The sequence below is a fragment of the Pipistrellus kuhlii genome, unplaced genomic scaffold (assembly GCF_014108245.1).
Source record: "Pipistrellus kuhlii isolate mPipKuh1 unplaced genomic scaffold, mPipKuh1.p scaffold_m20_p_4, whole genome shotgun sequence".
Classification (NCBI taxonomy): domain Eukaryota; kingdom Metazoa; phylum Chordata; class Mammalia; order Chiroptera; family Vespertilionidae; genus Pipistrellus; species Pipistrellus kuhlii.
In genome coordinates this window covers 75,530,715-75,551,508 of record NW_023425540.1, presented here as the reverse complement: position 1 = coordinate 75,551,508, position 20,794 = coordinate 75,530,715, and the positions used below count along the sequence as shown (strand labels likewise).

The following is a 20,794-nucleotide window of genomic DNA, read 5'->3' as shown; positions in this document are numbered from 1 at the left end:
AGAATTAAGCATTTTTAATAATTAAAAACTCAAAACTAATTTGAAAGCAAATTTGAGCTCAAAAACATGAAGAAGAAAAAAATCTCAAAATATAATTTATAACAATGAAGTAATCCTGGCTATCTTAAGGGTGAAAATTTGACATGCTGGCAGGTGCAGACTAGAATTGATTCAGCAATACATTGTCTCCAGTGTGATCTTGCATATTATCCTTGTGTTGGCTCCAAGGCTGTGTGTATTGTGGGGCCATTACAGCAGTCTACAGAGCATGTGTGCTAACTTACAGGAGGGTAGCCAAAACGACAAGGCCAGCCTGTGACATCAGTGATCCTACCAAGAAACGGCCCTCAAGCTCACCGACTATAACATTAGTTGGTACACAGGCTGCCACTCAGTAGGTACCGTATTTTTCGGACCATAAGACGCACTTTTTTTCCCCCAGAAGTGGGGGGGGGGGAAAGTCCCTGCGTCTTATGGTACAAATATAGCCTACACATATACTTTAAAAAAAAAGTTTTTTTACTTGCCCGGCTCTGTGTGGTCTCTGTGTGCTTGCCCGGCTCTAAAATGGTTCTAAATGCTGCTGTTTACTTTACAGGGTTGATTACATGTGTTTATGACTGTGATGTTGGGTTTTAATGCACATAAAATATTTTAGGACACTATTTGTTTCAGAATCTTTTTTTCTTCATTTCCCTTCTCTAAAAACTGGTGTGTCTTATGGTCCGAAAAATATGGTAAGTACTTTCAAAAACAAAACAAAAAACAAAAAACAAAAAAACCTTTGGGAGATAAGTCATCAAAGCCCAGCTCACCTGAGTACTATCTAAGGGAAATTATGTGCTTTTCTGCTAGATCAATAGTAGCCAATAAGGTCAGGGACTAGAAATGAATAATCAATAAAATGGAAAAAGCATTGTAACCTGACACTAGCTTTAGCCATATCCCGTATTCTTGTCTGGAAAAGGTTTTCACAGGAAGAAGGGAAGGAATTATTAACTATGCCAACTGATTTTTCACACACACACACACACACACACACACACACACACACACGGGCATGTGAATTCATATGCTTCATTTCACTGTGCTTAAAATTATAGGAACATTATTAATTATTCAAAATACTCCTTAATAGCAAAACTAGGATCACCCAGGAGAAAGAACTTGCCCTAGACAGTTCCATGTATAACTGGGGCTAGCAGCTTTTCACCAGTTTACCCAAAGTCACTGCTCAAAGTTAGGGAAACAAGGGCTTCTGAATGTAACATCTTGCTCCTGCTCCCTGTTATCCTCAAGTCTGTCTTGATGTCTTAATCTGCAGGGCCATGATCTAGAAAGCTCCACTTTAAAATGCTACACTATCGCAAAATGTATGATCTGCTTGAAGAGGTGAAGGGAAACACTGCATGCTGATCCAGCTACAGAAAGTTCCTCTGGTACCTCATGAATTTTAGAAGCATTCTCATAAATCAATTCAACCAAGATCACTTAACTTGGTTCTGTTACAAATCCTGCTGCCACCGTGGATACTGTTTGAAATTATAAGTTAAAAATGTAAAAGACAAAGGGAGAGAAGGAAGGACCCATCCACAAAAGGTGAGATGGAAAGCTGACAATGTCAATTCTTGAGTTTCTAAACACACAGTTTGAGATGCCCGGGAAGTCAAAGAAGAGAGGTAACTGATCTGAGAGTTAACAAAACATTTTTTTTTTGGCAGAACATTCATGTTTCTCTCACAACTATGTGCAAACAGCTGAGTTTCCCTGAGACCCGCTTAGACCACTCCTCATTGTATATCTGAAGAGCCCATTTGATGTCTCCTCCCCAGCATAGTGGATCTTGGCTGCTGGCTTTCTGATGTTCGTTTCCTCTCTAAACTGTGAGTTTCCCAAGAACAGAGACCATTTTATTTATCGCCGGTCCACCTACCTCAGAGGAGTACTTTATGGGTGACACAGAAAATGTATTTTTAATGTCTGCTTTGAAGAGGCAATGCTTCTGAGGCCAGAAAAGAGAGCCTCTGCAATCAGTTCCCCTTCCCTTGGCAAAGAAGAATCCTAACGCGGCGATTCTGAGAGTGAGCTCCCAGGACCAGCAGGATCAGCATCACCTGACACCTTGTCAGAAAAGCAAATCCTCTGGCCCCACTGGACACACTGAAGCAGAAACTGTGGGTGAGGTCTAACAAGCCACATTTTAATAAGCCTTCCAGATGATTCTAATGCAAAGTACAATTTGAGAACTGCTGTCAGTTTCCACTCATACATATAAGTTACGGCTTCATAACCTACCCCTCATAAGACAGACACCTGGATAAGATAATTTTAACCAATTTTTAGATGTTTTGGAAATGGAAGTTTATACATATCTGTGAGACAGCTTCTCTGGTACTATTAATTAACTGCATATGCCATAACGGTTCAGCGGTTTTTATTCACCTATTTCTCTCTGTTCACAGCACAGTCATACATATTTTACCAATGAAAATACAAAAGTCAGGCCAACAGCTAAGACACTAGGGGGAAAAAATTCTTTTTACAAATTGACTGGAACACATTAGGAAATTAATGTTATACAAAGTGACAAGAAGGTCAGGCTCCTTGGGCAGAATGGAGGTCACTCTGCATTTATCTCCAACTGAAACAACTAAAAGACATTCAGAAAAGACTTCATTCCTCTGTGCACGGTTATAATGGCCTTCTAGAGAACACCGTGTTATCTCCTAGTGTTTCCAAAAACCACATCTAAATATGTGGGTAAGGACAGAGTATTTAAAGAGGGAGCAGGAAGATTTTTTTTCACATGGAGACATCAATGACATCTCAACAATGACCCTAATTACCCTGCTGCTACCAAAATAAACACATCTCTACCCTATGTCTGAACAAATCCGATACCTTAACGGGGGTCTGTGCTGGAGGCTGGAGGGAAAGCAGCCCAGCTCCGACACCCTGGGCAGGCATTAAGAAAGAATGGTGAGCCCTGGCCAGTGTTGTCTAATGGTCAGAGTGTGACCCATGAGGGTCGGGGTTCGATTCCCGGTCAGGGCAAGTACCTGGGTTGTGGATTCGATCTCCAGCCCTGTCTGGGTATGTGCAGGAGGCAACCAACTGATCCATGTGTCTCTCTCACATGGATGTTTTCTCTTTCTCTCCCTTTCTTCCCTCCCTCCCTTCCTCTTCCCTCTTCCTCTTTCCCTAAAACTCAATGGAAAAAAACATCCTTGGATAAGTATTAACAAAATGAAAGAAAGAAAGAAAGGATGGTGAAAGGAAACCAATGGGGGAAAGAACTATCAGTTTCTTGCCTGTCTCTGAAAAGGGGTGACCCAAGCAAAAAAGAGAAAAGATCAGTCATCATCCTGAATTTCTGTGTCTCCCAGAGGTGCACAGTTCACCTCAGGCTCCCAGAAGCATCAAGTTTCTCTGTCTTAAGGGAAAAACTTATCTTGCCCTTGGGATTGGAATAAGTACATAATTTTTTTAAAAAGCTAACTAAATCACATCGCTGATTTAATATATGTGTGTGCTTCACTAGCCTGAGATCTGTTCATATACGTTCAAGAGCAGCAATCTCTAAAAGTGTTATTTGTTTGGTATAATACATTTCCATTTAGGACCCATGTGGCAAAATGCCAGAAAGGGTCGCTTCCTATTTGTAGACTAAAAGTAAGCAAATCTTGACTGTGAAGAAATGTGATCTCTCATGTTTGCTTTGAAGAGGCAAAAACTGCTGGCAGGGAAACCACACTTAAAAAGTATGGGTTTTTGTCCTGACCGGTGCGGTTCAGTTGGTTGGGCATCACCCCATGCTTGCCTGTTACATTCTCATTCAGGGTGCTGATCAGGTGGCAGGCTTCATCCCTGTTATAGGGTGTACAGGGGACAGCCAATTGATGTTTTGCTCTCACATCAATGTTTCATTCTCTCTCTCCCTCTCCATTCCTCTCTCTCTAAAAACCCATTAAAAAAAAAAAATAGCCGAAACCGGCTTAGCTCAGTGGATAGAGCGTCGGCCACAGACTGAAAGGTCCCAGGTTCGATTCTGGTCAAGGGCATGTACCTTGGTTGCGGGCACATCCCCAATAGGGGGTGTGCAAGAGGCAGCTGATCGATGACTCTCTTTCATTGATGTTTCTAGCTCTCTATCTCTTTCCCTTCCTCTCTGTAAAAAATCAATAAAATAAATTTTAAAAAATAATAAATAAATAAATAAATAAATAAATTTAATGCCCTGACCAGTTTGGCTCAGTGGTTAGAGCGTTGACCTAAAGACTGAAAAGTCCCAGGTTTGATTCTGGTCAAAGGCATGTACCTTGGTTGCAGGCACATCCCCAGTGCCCACAGGAGGCAACTGATCAATGTTTCTCTCTTATCGATGTTTCTAACTCTCTATCCCTCTCCCTTCCTCTCTGTAAAAATAAATAAATAAAATATATTTTTTTATTTAATTATGGGTTTTTTTAGTCATATACTGTCTAATTTCCATACCCAATTTCGAGAAATTAAAAATTAAGAGTAATTTTTGTCAAAACATTTTAGGTTTATTCTATCAGTGTGTATAGGGGTATGGATGGGGGGAATCGATATATATATAACCCTAATATGTAAATAGACTAAATGGTGGAACAATCAACCAACCAAACAACTGGTCATTATGACATGCGTTGACCACCAGGGAGCACTAGGAACATTACAGGCATTGGCAGCAGGCAGCAGAGCACGGATCATGGCTGGCATCGGCCACGGCTTCTCCACCTCCCCATGTTGCTGAGGTACAATCAGGGCTGGCAGCTGCCTCACACACCCCTGCTGGCGACATCCCCACTCGTACCCACAACCAGCACCAGCTCATATCCGCTGCTGGCTGCTAGTACCCAGTTCTGGTCCAAATTGCTTGGTGCCATCAGCGGGTGCAATTGGCGGCTACCAGCCCCAATCATCCCTGAGGGCTTCTCCACCTCCCCCTGCCCAATTGCTCCACGCCATCAGAGGATGCAAGAGGGCCAGTGCTGTCAGCCTGTGGAAGTGGGGGGAATGGGGCCGCCAGTAGACAGGGAAGGGGGGGTGTGGAGGAGTAAGGCAGGAGGAGTGAGAGAGGGGCCAGGCGGGGATGAGGAGGATTGAGACCTGCCCCTGTGTCCACTGCAGCTTCATGGCTCACAGTTCCTTTCAAGGTACATGAATTCATGCACTGGGCCCCTAATGATTTTAGTAATGTTCATTTTCAAAAAGCAAGTTTTTAAGGAATGAAAAATACGGTATTATAACAATATGCCACCCTGGCTGGGTAGTTCAGCTGGATTCCCCAGTAAGGGCACATATAAGAATCAACCAATGAATACAAAAATAAGTGGAACAGCAAATCAATGTAAATTTCTCTCCCCCCCACCCTTGCTTCCTCACTCACTCTCTAAAATCAATAACTTTAAATAAAAATGCCTATAAATCACTACTATCAATCTAGTTTCACAATAAAATATTTTTTTAACTTTATGTTAATATTTCCACAATGAAATAGTGTGGTTAACATGTTTTTAAAATTACAGTGTTTGCCTCAGAGGGAAGGCAGAGGAGAGTGGAAGGTGAGAAGAGATCAAGCAATGAATTTATCTGTGTATAGCATAACCCACAGTCACAGAAAATAAGGCGGTGAAGGCTTAGAGGGGAGGAGAGGGCAATGGGGGGGGGGGGGGGGGACGACATATGTAATACTTTCAACAATAAAGAGAGCAACACTGTCAAACATGTCATGCTTTTATTTTACCGCCCTATCAGAAGTGTGGCCCTAAAAATGATGGGACTTAGAAATGACAGGCACTTATATAACAACTCATTTCAAAGAGCAACCAAGTAAAGTGTCTTCCAAAAGTGTGGTTCTTTCCTCCATCTCTCTCTGTCAGCCATGCAAGAAACTATGTCCTCTCTACTGACCTGGAACAGGCCCAGGATGCTGCAGTAGTCTGTAGAGCTCAGATGTTTTCCTGATGGACCAGGGGTCGCCAGCAATGCCACTGCCCTCCCTGAGGCACACCCACTGGGGCCCTGTCACTGCCAGCCCCACTGAAGCTCTCAGCTGGATGGCATGCTGGGCTAATGCAAGGAGCTAATGGGGCCAAGGTGAGGCCTCAGAACCACACTCAAGGTTGGGGGGAGGAGGACAGTTCACTTGGCTCAGATCCAGGGCTACAGATATCATGTCGAATCTCAGCTTGGTAAATGCTAGCTGCAACAGAGGGAGAAAATCCATCCTCCGCCAGGAAATCACCTCCTGCCTTGAAACCCACTGAGAGGAAATCACACTTAGAAATTCTTATTAATTCTACCTAGAGCGCCAATTATGTATTGGCACTCAATGAAAGCAATAATGGCCTCTATTTACTAACCAACTTACTGAGTGAACAACATTCAACTTTCAACAAATACGTCTTATTGTGTATCATGCACTGTTCTAGGAGCTGTGAATACAGCAGTGAACAGGAAAAAAAGTCTCTATCCTCATAAAGCTTCCAATCCAGCGGAGACAGACAATATTCATTAATATAGTGAAAATATATTTTAATGGAAGTAAAGCAGAGTGGACCTTAGTGACTGAAGAGGAGGAGGAACTGATTTTAGACAGGGTCAGAGAAAGCTTCTCTGAGGAGGTGACTTTCTGGCGAGAGCTGAAATGAACACTGACATTTACTGTCTGTATAGTGATCTTTATGACAATCCCAAAAGCAGGTACTCTTATGTTACAAATGAGGAAACTGGGGCTCAAGCTGGTTAAGAGACCTGCCCAAGTTTATGAATATCATGCCCAAGTCACAGCTCTACAAGCCATGGTGCTATTTCCACTACACAAAGGCATCAAGACACCAGCCCTGGTCTCCTATGCAAGAGGTATGTAACCAAGGGGTTGTTTGAGAGGATTCATTCAGGTATAAAAAGAAAATAAGACCACCTATGTGGGTGTTTTGTATTTTTTTAATCTCAATCCTTTACACTTTTATTTTTATGTAAGAATTATGTTTAAAGATATATGGGCAATTTAGAAGTAAATAAATTTGAAAATATTATTGATAAGGACACATGATCATAAAACTTTCAAGACCACTGCAAGAAAGAGGAGATGCCAAAGAAATAAAGAGACTTACAATTATAAGAAAAAGGTGAAGGAAATAAGCAAATGAAAAAAAAATCCCTGATAGACAAAGACAACAGTATGGTGAATTACCAGAGGAAAAGGGGGGTAGGACTGGTAGAAGAGGATAAAGGTGAGGTGGGGGAGGGGGGGGGAGGATAAGTGGTAATGAAGGGGAGTTGACTTGTGGTAGTAGACACTACCCCAATATAAAGATGATGTATTATAGAATTGTTTACCTGAAACCAACGTAATTTTATTAACCAATGTCAACCCGTAAATTCAATAAAAATAAAAATAAAAAAGAAATAAGCACGGTCCCTTTCCCCAAAAAACAGAACGTTTTGTTATGCACAGCCTATATTCTGTGAATGTAATTTTAAATTTCAAGATAAAAATGATAAAAATTAGCCCTCTCCATTTGCGCTTGGAGGTTAAGAGTGTCTGCCTACACACCGAAAGGTTGCAGGTTCTATTCCGGCTCCCGGTCAGGGCATGTGTTAAGAGGCAACCAATTGATGTCTTTCACAAGAAGGTTTCTCTTTCTTTCTCACCCATCCTCTCCCTCCCTCCCTCGCTCCCTTCCACTTTAAAAAAAAAATTAATGAAAAATGTATCCTGGGGTAAGGATTAACCAACAAAGAAAAAGATATAAAGTAGACCATAGATGTGAACGTACACTGCAGCTCACTGCGGAGTTGAAACGTTTTATTACGGTGCCTCGTTCAAGTGACATGCAGGCCTCCAGGGCTGGGTCCTCACGCCCTGATGATTACACAGTCTGCTCCCCTGACAGGGAAACCTGCTTATTCCACACTGATGAGAACCCACAAATTCATTTCAAATTGGTCACCAGATAGCAGCTGTCAACTGGTAATAACTTTTGGTCACTCCCTTCCCAAGCTGTTTAATACACATGTAAACCAGAAGTTTCATAAATTGCTCAAATGTGTATTTACTCAAAATACCATTATGGGTCCATCAGACTGTTACAGGCTATCAGCTAAATAATATGCATTTTTTAAAAGGCTTGGCAGCTTAATACATATTTTTACTACCCACATAACTCAAAAACAGCCTCAGAGTAAAACGTTTAATTTGACATATAAATAGCCCATTATATGGCCTAATCCTCTTTTGTGTTTTCAAAAAGGGAAGAAAGTGCCAGGGTATTTCAATTTAATAGGAGGAGCACAGCAAAGGAAAAAGGAAAGAAAAAAAAAATATTCAGACACAGCTGTTGATCTTACTTCAGCGCCAGGCTTAAGAGTGTTGGTAAATAAAGGGGTATTTGAAAAGAAAGGTTTCTGGTTATCAGAAACATTTAGGCTGATCTTAAATAAAATTTAAAAAAAAATGAAAGAAGACCAGTATTTGGATAGTCTAGTGTATATTAATCTTCCCTCAAAATATCTAGTATCATTTACCTGTAACTATAAATTGACCTGGTTGACTATTGTTTCTTAAACTAGCGTCTCAGACTTGGACTACTGGTCATCACAGGAGTACGCCTGTTAAGACATATAACTGATCTATAAATCTTTCTTCTCTTTTCAAAGGCAAATGTGCAACTTAACAGATATTCATCTTCTTTTACATGACCATGAGATACTTAACTAGTTGCTTAATAAGTGAGCTAAGGAGTTCCTAAAATCTATATACTAGATAAGTTAAAGTCAAAGAGTTAGAGCATACAAAGAACTTGAAATTGGTCTACCAAGAACTTAGGCTGCTCACTCTCAGATGCTGCAAAGTGTCTACTGGGCACTCTCACACACCAACACTGGGACTCAGAATTCTCACAATACTCTGGAAAGACAATGTGTTATCACTAATATCAGTGTTGTCTGAGTCAGTCATAGTTTACAATATTGCTTTTTAGTTAAAAATTATTTTATCACTAGAAATTTGATATGTTAAAGATCATGTGCTTAATTTCACAATGAGTAGCTGCATGCTTACATTCTTATTTTTGCCCAGTGATTTTCAATAATGTGGTGTGGTTAAAATAAGAATACAGACCCCTACAGTTAAAGCAGATATATATAAGCCCAATTCCAAAAAAATTACTTGTACGATAAACCATCATCTGCTATTTTATGCTCTTTAAATAACTTGCCATTTACAATCATGGCACGTATAGCAGAAATACATTTTTTAAGCTTAGCAGACACTCTGCTTTGTAAAGTAAATCATACATAAATTGCTCATATTAATATTTGCTTACCCTGAGGTTGGATGGTAAAGGTGAGATAAAGAGCTTCTGCCCCACCTCAATGGGTTAAGTCCAAAAAACTTGAGAACCACTACTCCGAATCAGTAATTCTTAACCTTTTCTGACTCAAAGCCACTTCTGAGAATTTGACCAAAGCTGTCCCCGTATACACACACGCATTAAAATGTGCATCCAGGGGCATATTTCTTAATTCTTAAAGCCTTTACAAGTCCAAATTACTTGTGCCGAGACAATTTTGTACTCTTACTTTTCCATCACTGTTTTCAAGTTTCCCAAATATACAAAGATTAATATTAAATATCCTTTTGAAACTACTTCTGACTTCCTAAAAATTCTACAAATATCTCCTCATTCTTAAACCCTACTCTCTAAGGTCCTTGAAACCAATGTTAAGAACCCCCCGTTCAAGATGTAATGCTATTTTCACCATCATTTCAGTATCAATTCAGTAAACTGTACCTCTTATTTCTCGACCCAGGTTGGGATTAGTTCCTACTTTTTGATACAGTGGGGTTTACTACTTTCTACTGAATCCTTCTCCAAAATCCTAGGGTAAAGGTTTTAGGTGGAGGAGAAAATCACCTCTTCCAAAGGCCTCCCAGTCCAGCACCTGCAGTCCTTTCACGGTAAAGCCATACATCTTTAAGGTTAGAATGCTGTCTTCTGTGTGCACAGACCTTCACACTTTGGAAACTTACTACCTCCTGAGGAATTCCACTGTTTACTACACTATGAGCAAGTATTTCTTATACTAATCTGTATAACCCACCTCCAGCAGTCTTTGTTTTCACTCCACAGTTCCAAACATGAAATCTAATATTCCTCTCTTCCTGATGACAACCTCTTGAATATTTGAAAACAGAGGATACAGCCTCCCTTGTTCTTTTCTGCCCTCCCAGCCTTCATGTTTTCAGGTCCACCTCACCTTCCTGATCATTTCTTCTGAATTTTATCCTTTTACCTGGGTCTGAACTCAACACTCCAAGACAATTTCAACAAAAGAGTGAAAAGTCCTGGACCCTTTCTATAAATATTTTACTTGTACCAGTGCAGCCTCAGACTTTTTATGAATGTTATCAATTTGTGAACTCAATATCCTGCTAAAAACTTCTGTGTCAAAACTCTCTGATCTCAGAAAACATGGCATCGTCCTTAAGTCAAGTTTTTTCTACAAAATTCACTTCTAATCCTCAGAAATTTCTGTGTCAACAAGTTGCCTGCCTGAATGAACAAACAGCTTAGTTTGTCTAGAATCAGAAGATGGCCAAGCAGGATGTGGGAAAAAGTAGGACTCACCCTGAATTCCCTAAGGTAGAAAGGTGCGGGTAATTGAGGGCTGTGACCCACTTTCAATTTTCTCTGTGTTTTAAGATGAGCAGGTTCCTATCCAGTCACGGTAGTCAGAAAAACTTCCAGAATGGGGCCTTGGAGGAAGGGTAGGCTTCAGACAGGCAGAGAAACAGACAAGGTCATTTCATGCCCCAGAATGATTTAAGCAGGGATGCAGAGGTGAAAAGGCCTCTGGCATCTACAGAGATAGGAAGTCAACCACATTGGTGTAAGGAAAGGGTCGACATGGAATTGCCTGAGGGAGCGGGCCGGGAAAGCAGGCTGGGGTCACAGCACAGAGACTCTTAAACGCCAGGCTGCTGAAGTCCAGCTTTCATCCTACAAACAGGGGCGAGTGAGTCACTGATGTTTCAAAGCAGGAAAGTAACATGATGAAAGCTATATTTTAGAGGTAGTACAGGCCTCTGTCCACACAAGGCATTTAATCAATGATGTTGACCGGACATATAGATTTAAACTGCCAGGAAAGAAGCATCGTTATGACCTAAAACTTACAGAAAAATCACTTCCCTAGTGAAATCCACCTCAGTTACAACTCATTCAATCTTTCTAATTTAATTAAAGTAAAAAGGAAGAAAAGAAAACAAAGCTTGCATTGCCTGGAATGTCCAAGGTGCCCCTTCATTTCCCTCCCAAGTCAAAATGCATATTTTTCAGAAAGCTAAAGATGATACAGAGGCATTAAATATTTGCTCTTTCCATTTGCTATTACTTTTCATTAGTTCCTGGGCGGTAGCAGTCATTAACATGCTGAAAAGGAACTTCATGTAAATTCATTGCTGGGCTGGGAATTCTGCTGCTCTGATGTACTGGCTGCAAGCTATGCCCGGCTCAGAGGCGCCATTTCCCCACAGGCAGAGCCAAATGTCTGCTTCACTCACAATTTACAAGTGATTATTTTTCTAATTAATCATTCATCAAAAAAACATAAACGGCAACAGGGTGTGAAGTCAATGCTAGCAAAACTCAGAAGGGGCGCTGAATTGTCAGTCTCTCTATGGAAGCCTTAAACCAGGGCACTGGCCCTATACAGAGGCCACAGCAGTCACCAGAGAAGGCTCCTCTGGTCTGATGAGGCTGCCACTTCAGAGCAGGGCTTGCCCTTGTTCCAGGTTACACCTGCCCCTCAAGCACTCTAAATGGGACAACTTATCTATAAATGAGCACCTCACTGGTCTCTTCTTTCTCTAATACTGCCCTAATCATCTCCTCATGCCTCTTTCTCTCCCAGATACACAATTAAAACACTCTCCTCAAAGAGAGTCTTTATCATGCCGTAAGAACCGATGGGGCTATTTCCAGTCTCACTGGTGTCTGACTCTTACAACTTGAAAACTCCTGAGTATCCCTGGGAGCAGCCCCTTCATTTTATCGTTGGGAAAACGGACCTAGAACGGTTCCAGCACGTTCACCATCATCTGTTGAGCATGACTTGAGGACTCTTCAAGGAGAGGCTTTATTTTTTTCTGGATAGGTCATCCCTTCTCTGTACCGATTAATAGAAGTGCAGTGGCTGAATAATGGCAACACTGCTGCTACCTGCAGCAGACATATGCAAGATCTACCCACCGTTTAAAAGACTGGCTAATTTTTAAAGTGGCTGTACTAAATCAATGCTATAAAATAGGGGTGTCGAACTCAATCAGAGAAGGGGCCAAAATCTAAAATCCAGCCTAAATCGCGGGCTGAATGGTTTACTGAACAGTCATAAACTGTCATTGTGATGGAAACGCAGCGGAGTGCAGTGATGACAGCGAGGTGCGGGCCACATTGCAAGGCCTGGCGGGACGGATTTGGCCCGCGGGCCTTGTGTTTGACACATGTGCTTTAAAAGCTAGTGTTCTAATGGAAGATAACCTCACCCATTCTCTGCTATCATAACTAGGACATTACATAATTATAGAGTTTAAGCTCATAGAGTATTTACGATGTGTTAGCACCATACAAAGCACCTTACATGCATTAACTCACTTAAATCTCACAAAAACTTATGTAGATACTATTATCTCCATTTCACAGATGGAGAAATTATTATGCTGGTTCATTAAATTGTCTAAGGGCACATATGTAGTAAATGAAGAACAAGGATTTGAACCCAGGCCTTCTGGTCTCCCTCCTCATCACTCAGATCTTGGGTAGTAAAAGAGTCAGAAAAACAGGAGATATTTAATGAAGAAGAACAGAACCCAAACTGGTGGTAAGAGAAATCTGATCTATAAAATAATTACACCAAACTATACACATTATCTTTTCTAGATGCTTGGAATGGACAACAGGATCTTGGAACAGGTAAGATAAAAGTATAACCTCCACGTTTACAGAAAACAAGGGTGAGCAGAACACTGAGGTGATCTGCCTGCATTCACTCACAGCAACTGCAGCCTAAGTCTTCAAACACCCAGGCCAAGGTTCTGTGCACAATTCAGTGCCAATAGGCCTTGGTCCAGCAGTATGACCTTAACATAATGGTCCCATCAACAACACCCACAAGCAATGGACAGCTAACAGATAACGATGATGAGCCAGTATTGATGAGACTGATTCCAAGGGCCCGATCAAGCTTGAAACAGGACATCCTAACCTTCACAGATGCCCTGTTCTCCATGGAACCACTGTGTCAGTTTTTGGATGAGAGTGTTTAAAAAACAGACCTAGGGAATACTTGTGCACTATTGGTGAGATTGTGAAGTGGTGCACGCACAGAATAGAGGTTCCCAAAAAAACTTAAAATAGATGTGCTATATGATCCATCAATCCCACTTCTGGGTATTTATCCAAAATAACTGAAAACATGAACTCAAAGAGGTATTTGTACACTCAGATTCATAGCAGCACTATTCAAAACATCCATAATAAGGTGAAAGCAACCCAAATATCCAACGAAGGATGAATGGGTAAACAAAATGAGGCATATACGTAAAAATCGAAGATTAGCTTTACCCCTAGTCACTTTGGCTCAGTGGATAGTCTCAGCCTGCAGACCGAAGGGTACCGGGTTCAATTCTGGTCAAGGGCTCGTACCTCAGTTGCAGGTTCCTCCCCAGACCTGACCCTGGTAAGAGTTCATGCAAGAAACCAATGGATGTGTTTTTCTCACATCGATGTTTCTCTTGTCTTTCTCTCTCTCTTCCACTCTCTCTAAAAATCAACAGGAAAAAATATCCTCAGGTGAGGTTAAAAAAAAAAAAGTTCTGGAAATGTATTTCCCAAGAATGTAACTACACTTAATGCCACTGAAACTGAACTGTACACTTAAAAATGGTTAAGATGAAAATGTAATGTGTTTTTCACCACCACCACAACAAAAAACTTTAATTTTAAAAAATGTGACAAAAATAGGCCTGGGAGTAGTCATAGTAAGCAACTGTCTAAAGTAAATTCATACCAGACTTTATTTGAACTCAAATTGAATCAGTGTATTTGTCAAGTGGGCTATATATGCTAGACAACTCTAAAGATCCCCTAACCATACAACTCTATTTATATATTCTCAAATGCTTCAATGAATGATTTGAGTCAATGAATTTCTCCTGAAGAACAACTACTAAGGGATTTGTACTTAGTGTAAGGCAATGTGCCGGACCCACTTTACTCTAAGAATAACACACACATTCAGTTATATTTTTCCAATACAAGAGAAAGAAAGAAAAAAAAAAACTAACAAAAATGTAATATCTAAATAAATATACACAATGTTAAAAGAAAAAGTTGAAAATAGTTTAATAAAAAAAAAATGACTAAGTTCACTCAAGGGTCCTAATGTGTGTTTAAAAAGAAAGCATTTTATTGTATCTATAAATTCACTCAGATAAGGCAATATTTAACAATCTTATCCAGTTAAATAAAATAAAAGCAAAAAACACCTCTTAGGAGAGAATGTATATAACTAACACTTATTTCTCCTCTCTGGAATAAATTATTACTAACAAGAGATATACAGTTACATTTTTTTTACAAGTTCACTATGGAGAAGTGAAAAACTGCATACACACCATTCTCTCTCTTTTCCTCGTTTCTTCCAAACATATTTTTTCATTCCTTAAAATGACCAACCTGAAAAGTACATTGTAGTGCAAGAAGAGTTAATTGTTTTACACTTGAAATGTTTGCAGAACAATGTAAACTCATTTTCCATGAAATCAATATACATTTCAAAAATGTAATAGCTAAGATTACTGAACACTTCTAAGTGTCTTACATGTGTTAACTAAATTTAATTCTTAGAACTACCATATAAGGTGTGATCTGGAATCTCCCCCTTTTTCATTGTTGATAGTCTTGCAAATCCCCACCCTTGTATTTCCCCGCTTTGCCCCTCTCTGTCAGCCCCCCACCCCACCCCAGGCCTTGACTGCACTATTGTCTGTGACCATGAGCTATACATATATACATATAAATTCTTTAGTTAATCTCTTCCCATCGCCCCTCCCCCCCTTTCTCTCTTGAGATCTGTTTTTACTGGTAAGTAACTGAGGCACAGAGGTCCTGTAGTCATGGCACAGTTGAGATTGGATGTGCCTGGTAGACAGTTCTAGAACTCATGCTATTTAGAACTATGCAATACAATTTCTATGTGGGATCAATGAAAGAAACTGACTCATATGTTGATTCTGCCATATCTCCAGAAAGCAGGTCTATGGAGAAAACCAAAAAGAAACCATGAATGTCAAACACACTCACCTTGGATCAATTACAATCTCTCTAGCTTTTTTTCTCTTGTTATAAAATAGGTGTAATACCTCCAATGCCTAATACTGGCATTGTAATTAATTGGCTGGACAGTAACAAAAACCAGCAGAATTTGGACACATATACTTCACTAAGGTGACAGCATGGCCAAACACTCTCCTTGATATCTCCTTTCTTCCACTTCTCACCTAAAGACAAGCTTCCCTTTGCCAAACAAGCTCTCTCATCCTCACAAAAGTAATTGACTACAGCAAATATGCAGCATTATTGGCAAAAACTAAACAGGAGTCAGCATCTCTCTTCTTAGCTGTATCCCTGTCTGAAATATAATACAGTGGGCAGTTTGTTTCTTTGAAACAGATGGATCTATGGTTTGAGGGCAACACAGAGTGTAAATCTGTCTCTGTGAATGGCTCACACCATGTCTTTCTCGTTTTGTGTTCTATTGTGTGCTATCTGGCAATATATCTGTCACAGCTCCACTTCCTCCCTTCCACAGGAACAAAAGTTGAGAGAGATTGGAAATACAACCCCAGGCACAGCCTTATAAAGGCAGCAATTGAGTCTCTGAAAACTCCAGGCCAAGCTTAGACCAAGCACCAGTTCAGCTTCTCTGTACTGGAAGCAATTTGGTTAGGTAATAACCGCATTTTGTCATCTTTTCTATTCAACGTGCAATGGAAATCATATCTGAGTAACCACCATTTCCCATAAAATTAGCTGAAAAAGGACAAGTTGATGCTAAAACTCAAATAAAATATAAATCATGCTTTAGCACAGTGGTCCCATCAACAACACCCATAAGCAATGGGCAGCCAACAGATAATTAATTCTAGGTTCCCCTAGAAACTACAGTATCTGAGTAATCTCAGGGGAGACTGAAAATGCTAGCAGTACTACTCTGTCTCTTCTCTGGCCCTTGAGATCTACAGGCATGGCTTCCTCCAAGAAACGCCTGCAAGAGGATCAAGGAGAGGACAAGCTTTTCCTGTGCCAGGCCTAATGAATATTGAACTTTCAGATGAGCTCTTCCAGATTTCAGAGGTCAGCCTGGAAACTTGGAAGAGTATTACAAAAGCACTGTCCTTCGGGTCCAAGCATCTTGAAAGCAATTTATCAATATTGCAGCCAGCCTTACCCTAAGAGCTAGCTTTGGAATAACAACTGGCCAGGACCTCAGAGAGGGCTCTCCTAGAAAACTGGCAAAGATCCCTTGGTTTAAATTACTGATTCTAAAATTCAGCATAGACTCTCGGCCCATTTGAAAACTACACTTATAAAAACCACCATTCAGGCTCAAAGCTACATGACTTGCAAATGATCCTGCTTCTATCTAAGTTTGCTTTTGGTGCTTACAACCCAGGCAAAGAATGGAATTTAATACAGCTACAAAATTAACAACAGATGAACTAGTACATTTAATCTAGAGGAATCAACAATATGAATAATGTCTCCAAAAAATAAATATCTCCAGGAAGGCCAAAATATTATCTGAAAGGCACCAAAATAAAAAATTTGTGGTTTTGAAAACTAATTTCAAAACTAGATTAGATCAGCATCTGAGCATTACCATTTCCCTAACCATGATAAGTCTGTTTCTCCTTACATCCATGTGGGCGTCTCTGTGAGAACAAAATGCCATCTTTTTTCTTGACTCTTCAAATAGACAACTTTCTATTTCTACTTCTTCATAAGGCAATATTTTCACTACTACTTGGCAAAGGTTGGGTTATGCTAGATTTTCTAGTCAAGCACTCTAGTGTTAAAATAGTAAACAAATAACAGAATATTATCATAATATAATAAAAGATACTCAGCATGGACTTCAATAACATAATTTAGCTTTCCTTAGAAGAGTCAGAAGACTGGAACACTTGGGCCTGGGATTCGTTGCTGTAAACACCAGTTAATCACTATTAATCAAAGATGAATGATAGGCAGCTCGGAGAGCAGTGGAAGACCACTAATTCAACATCAGGCAATTTCTCTGGACTTTAAGGCTCTCTCTAATGATAAAGGTAGAGCAATATTCAGAAGCCCAGTAAACTCTTCCAGCTATGACAGCCTATACATCTTCAGAAGTCCATGCAAAAAGCTCCACTTAATAAGATGTCAAAATGGACCAGCTTTTCTGTCTCTCTAGGGGAATTTTCTATCAATTGATAATTCTCAAGAAAGATCCAAAAGCAGACACCAAAACTGTCCACTGTGATTTTTTTCCAGTGTTAAAATGGATGGTGAGAAGTTGTTAATTCTTGAAAAGCATCAATACTTGAAAACTAATGGACTTCCTTTTCATATCTAAGCAAAAATCTGCTGCTATATAGAAGAAACACAGTAGATAATGAGAGTTTTAGGAGTAAGAACTGAATTTAAAAAAAAAATACAGTGGAAAAAGAAATGAGATTCTCAAACCATCCTTTATTTTCAGTTTTCCCCCACAAAAAGGCTACAGGGACACAAAAATGTCTTACCAATCTAATACTTGGATTGTAAGACTTATTAAGTCAAGAAATCTTGAGACAGCTGATTTCAATTAAGCTGTGAAGTATGAGCACTCAATCTTTGTATCTTCACCCAGAAATGGCCTACAAAATTATAAGAGGAAGCCCAGACTCTCAGAGTGTGGTCATTTCTATACACCACACTCAGAGTGTGGATGCTAACATCCCAGGATGTGGGTTTAGATTTCTATAAAAGCCACCCTTGATAATGCCAGGACAATACTTAAGGTTTAAAAACTGGTTTCTTTCATTTCCCTAGACTTCATTTCCCTTCTAATATGCTGTAAAGTATATTACACATTGATGTGGCTGCAAATAATTTCTTATTTTTAGAATGTTATGGCATTCTTCGGAATAACTGAAGATACTTCTGAACACTACAATCCTAAATTCAGGAGTTCCTAACTCAGCTTATTAGGGTGGCGGGTTTTGGCCTCCCTTTCAGCCTTCCTCTCTACCTCCAGCTCACCAATATACCTTCCCCAGGCAAAGGAATGATCTGCAATAATATAAAATAAAAGCTATAAAAACTTACCCTTCAAAAACTGTTCAAAATTATCAAAGTACAGGATTCTACTGGAAAGAGAAAAATAAGAGTCCTAGAGAAATTTAAGTGTCTAGATCAGTGATTTTCAATCTTTTTCATATCATGGCACACATAAACTAATTGCTAAAATTCTGTGGAACACAAAAAAAATACCTATTTTGCTGATCTGACAAAAAGAATAAGTATAATTTTGATTCATTCATACCAGATGGATATTGTTGTGTTGGCTATTGTCATTTTTTAATTTGACAATCTAAAGGAAAAGAGCTCAGTGCCCCAAGTAAATCGTCAAGTATTGTGTCTTTTTCAAAAATATGCTTTTACTGATTTTAGAGAGAGAGGAAGGATGAGGGAAAGAGAAAGAGAGAAACATCATTGTGAGAGAGAAACCTTGATCAGTTACCTCTTATGCACACCCAGACAAAGGGTATGAACCTGAAACTTAAGCATGTGCCCTGACCAAGAATTGAACTGGCAACCTCTCAGTGCATGGGACAATGCTCAACCAACTAAGCCATACCAGCAGGGGAGGTATTGCATGTTTTTAAATTTTTGCAGCCTATTGGTTGAAAATCAACATCTTAAGAAGTTTCCCTAGTCTTAGGAGCATAAAAAAGTTATTAGAAGGTATTCTTTAACTTATTTTCATTTTTATCTATTTTTTTAACAAGCAAAAAAACATCAAAATTAAAATTATATGTAATTCTAAAAAGTTCTAAGATTAAAGCTGGCTTCTCATCCAGGAAGTAGGCCACAAATAAAAATGGTCAGTGTCTCACACTTGGGCTACTTAAAAGGGATTATATGCTACCAGTGACTCTTTATCAGATCTGGTAATGGTCGCAGAAAAGAGAAGCAAAGGCTGTCTTCCTATGGTCTTGTTGCAAAAGTAAAAGCATTATCAAGAGCAAACTGTAGTCAGATGAGTTTCTCCTCTATTAAAGCCCTAAACCCTTGTCAACTGTCAGTCACAGGGATAAAGACACAGAGACGAACAATAACAAAAACAACCAACTAAAATATGCAGGAGCCGAAATGTATAGGATTGTCCTACACAATCATCAGAGTCTATTCCCATAGATACCAGGCTTCCTGATGCCCATCTTGTCCCTCTCAGCACCACCACAAGCACTCTCACCTGTGATTCAAGCACATGGGCTATACCAGAGGAACCTGGATAAAACAGCTCACCCTCACCACATACCTAAACACCTGATTTCATTATGCCCCCCACTGTTACTTGGTTTCTTTTGCTCAATAAGTAAAAATGAAGTGATTAGGTAGATTCTCAGCCCTTATCACCTACCTATTTGCCCATCCCATATCCCAGTGATAAATTCTCAAAGTAAACTTATAGTAATAATAATAAATAAATTTAAAATGCCATTTTTAAATAACTTTTAAAATAACTCATGCATTTTGAGTGTTTACAATGTGCCAGGCAGTAATCTAAATAATAAAAATATGTTTTTGCTTCACTAACATAGTAGGAATTCTAATCATCTCATGTCACAGATAAGGTCACTGAGCACAAAGAAGTTAAGGTCATACAACATAGACGTCATGCCCTAACCAGTTTGGCTCAGTGGATAGAGCGTCAGTCTGCAGACAGAAGGGTCCCAGGTTCAATTCCAGTCAAAGGCATGTACCTTTGTTGCAGGCACTTCCCCAGTAGGGAGTGTGCAGGAGGCAGCTGATCAATGTTTCTCTCTCATCAATGTTTCTAACTCTCTATCCCTCTGCCTTCCTCTCTGTAAAAAAATCAATAAAATATATATTTTTTAAACAAAACATAATGTCATGTCAGACCAATACCCAGGGCTGAGCAGTCAATCTTCAGAACCCATATCCTTAAATGCTATGCCACTCTGCCTCTCAAGAGAAGCAGCCAGAACAGAAGACATAAATCCCAGGGTATTTGGAAACATTCAGTCCATTTGCCTTTCTAGGAATAATTCATAATACTGAATTTTCTGTATTACATGCTGTAGTTTCATACATAACAAGCAAAGGATCAGAATGGTCAGGACAATAAAAACGTAGTCTTCTCAGACACATTATACAACCTCTATCACTCTCTAAGTATGCCTTTGATTCTCTATTTAAACATTAGTAATAAGACTTCCTAATCCTATTTTGCTCTGATGGCTAATGTACAAATTAAATGTTTATAATGTGTTGAAAACATTTCATATTTAGGAAAAATATAAACTGACTTTTGGCTCTTAAAAGCATTTCAGAAGAAAAGTATGTTCTAAACAAAACAAAATCACTAAACCCTTCTTATTTCAGACTTCTAGATTATTGACATTAGTTTCTCTTCTTGGCATAAATAGTCC

General features: G+C 39.6%; 1 protein-coding gene across 9 annotated transcripts in view; it reads right to left on the bottom strand.

Annotated features, from left to right (window-relative positions):
• The window catches only part of AUTS2 (activator of transcription and developmental regulator AUTS2), a 1,013,113-nt gene that overhangs the window by 916,564 nt on the left and 75,755 nt on the right, over nt 1–20,794 (bottom strand). The gene's annotated exons all lie outside the window — the stretch shown is intronic.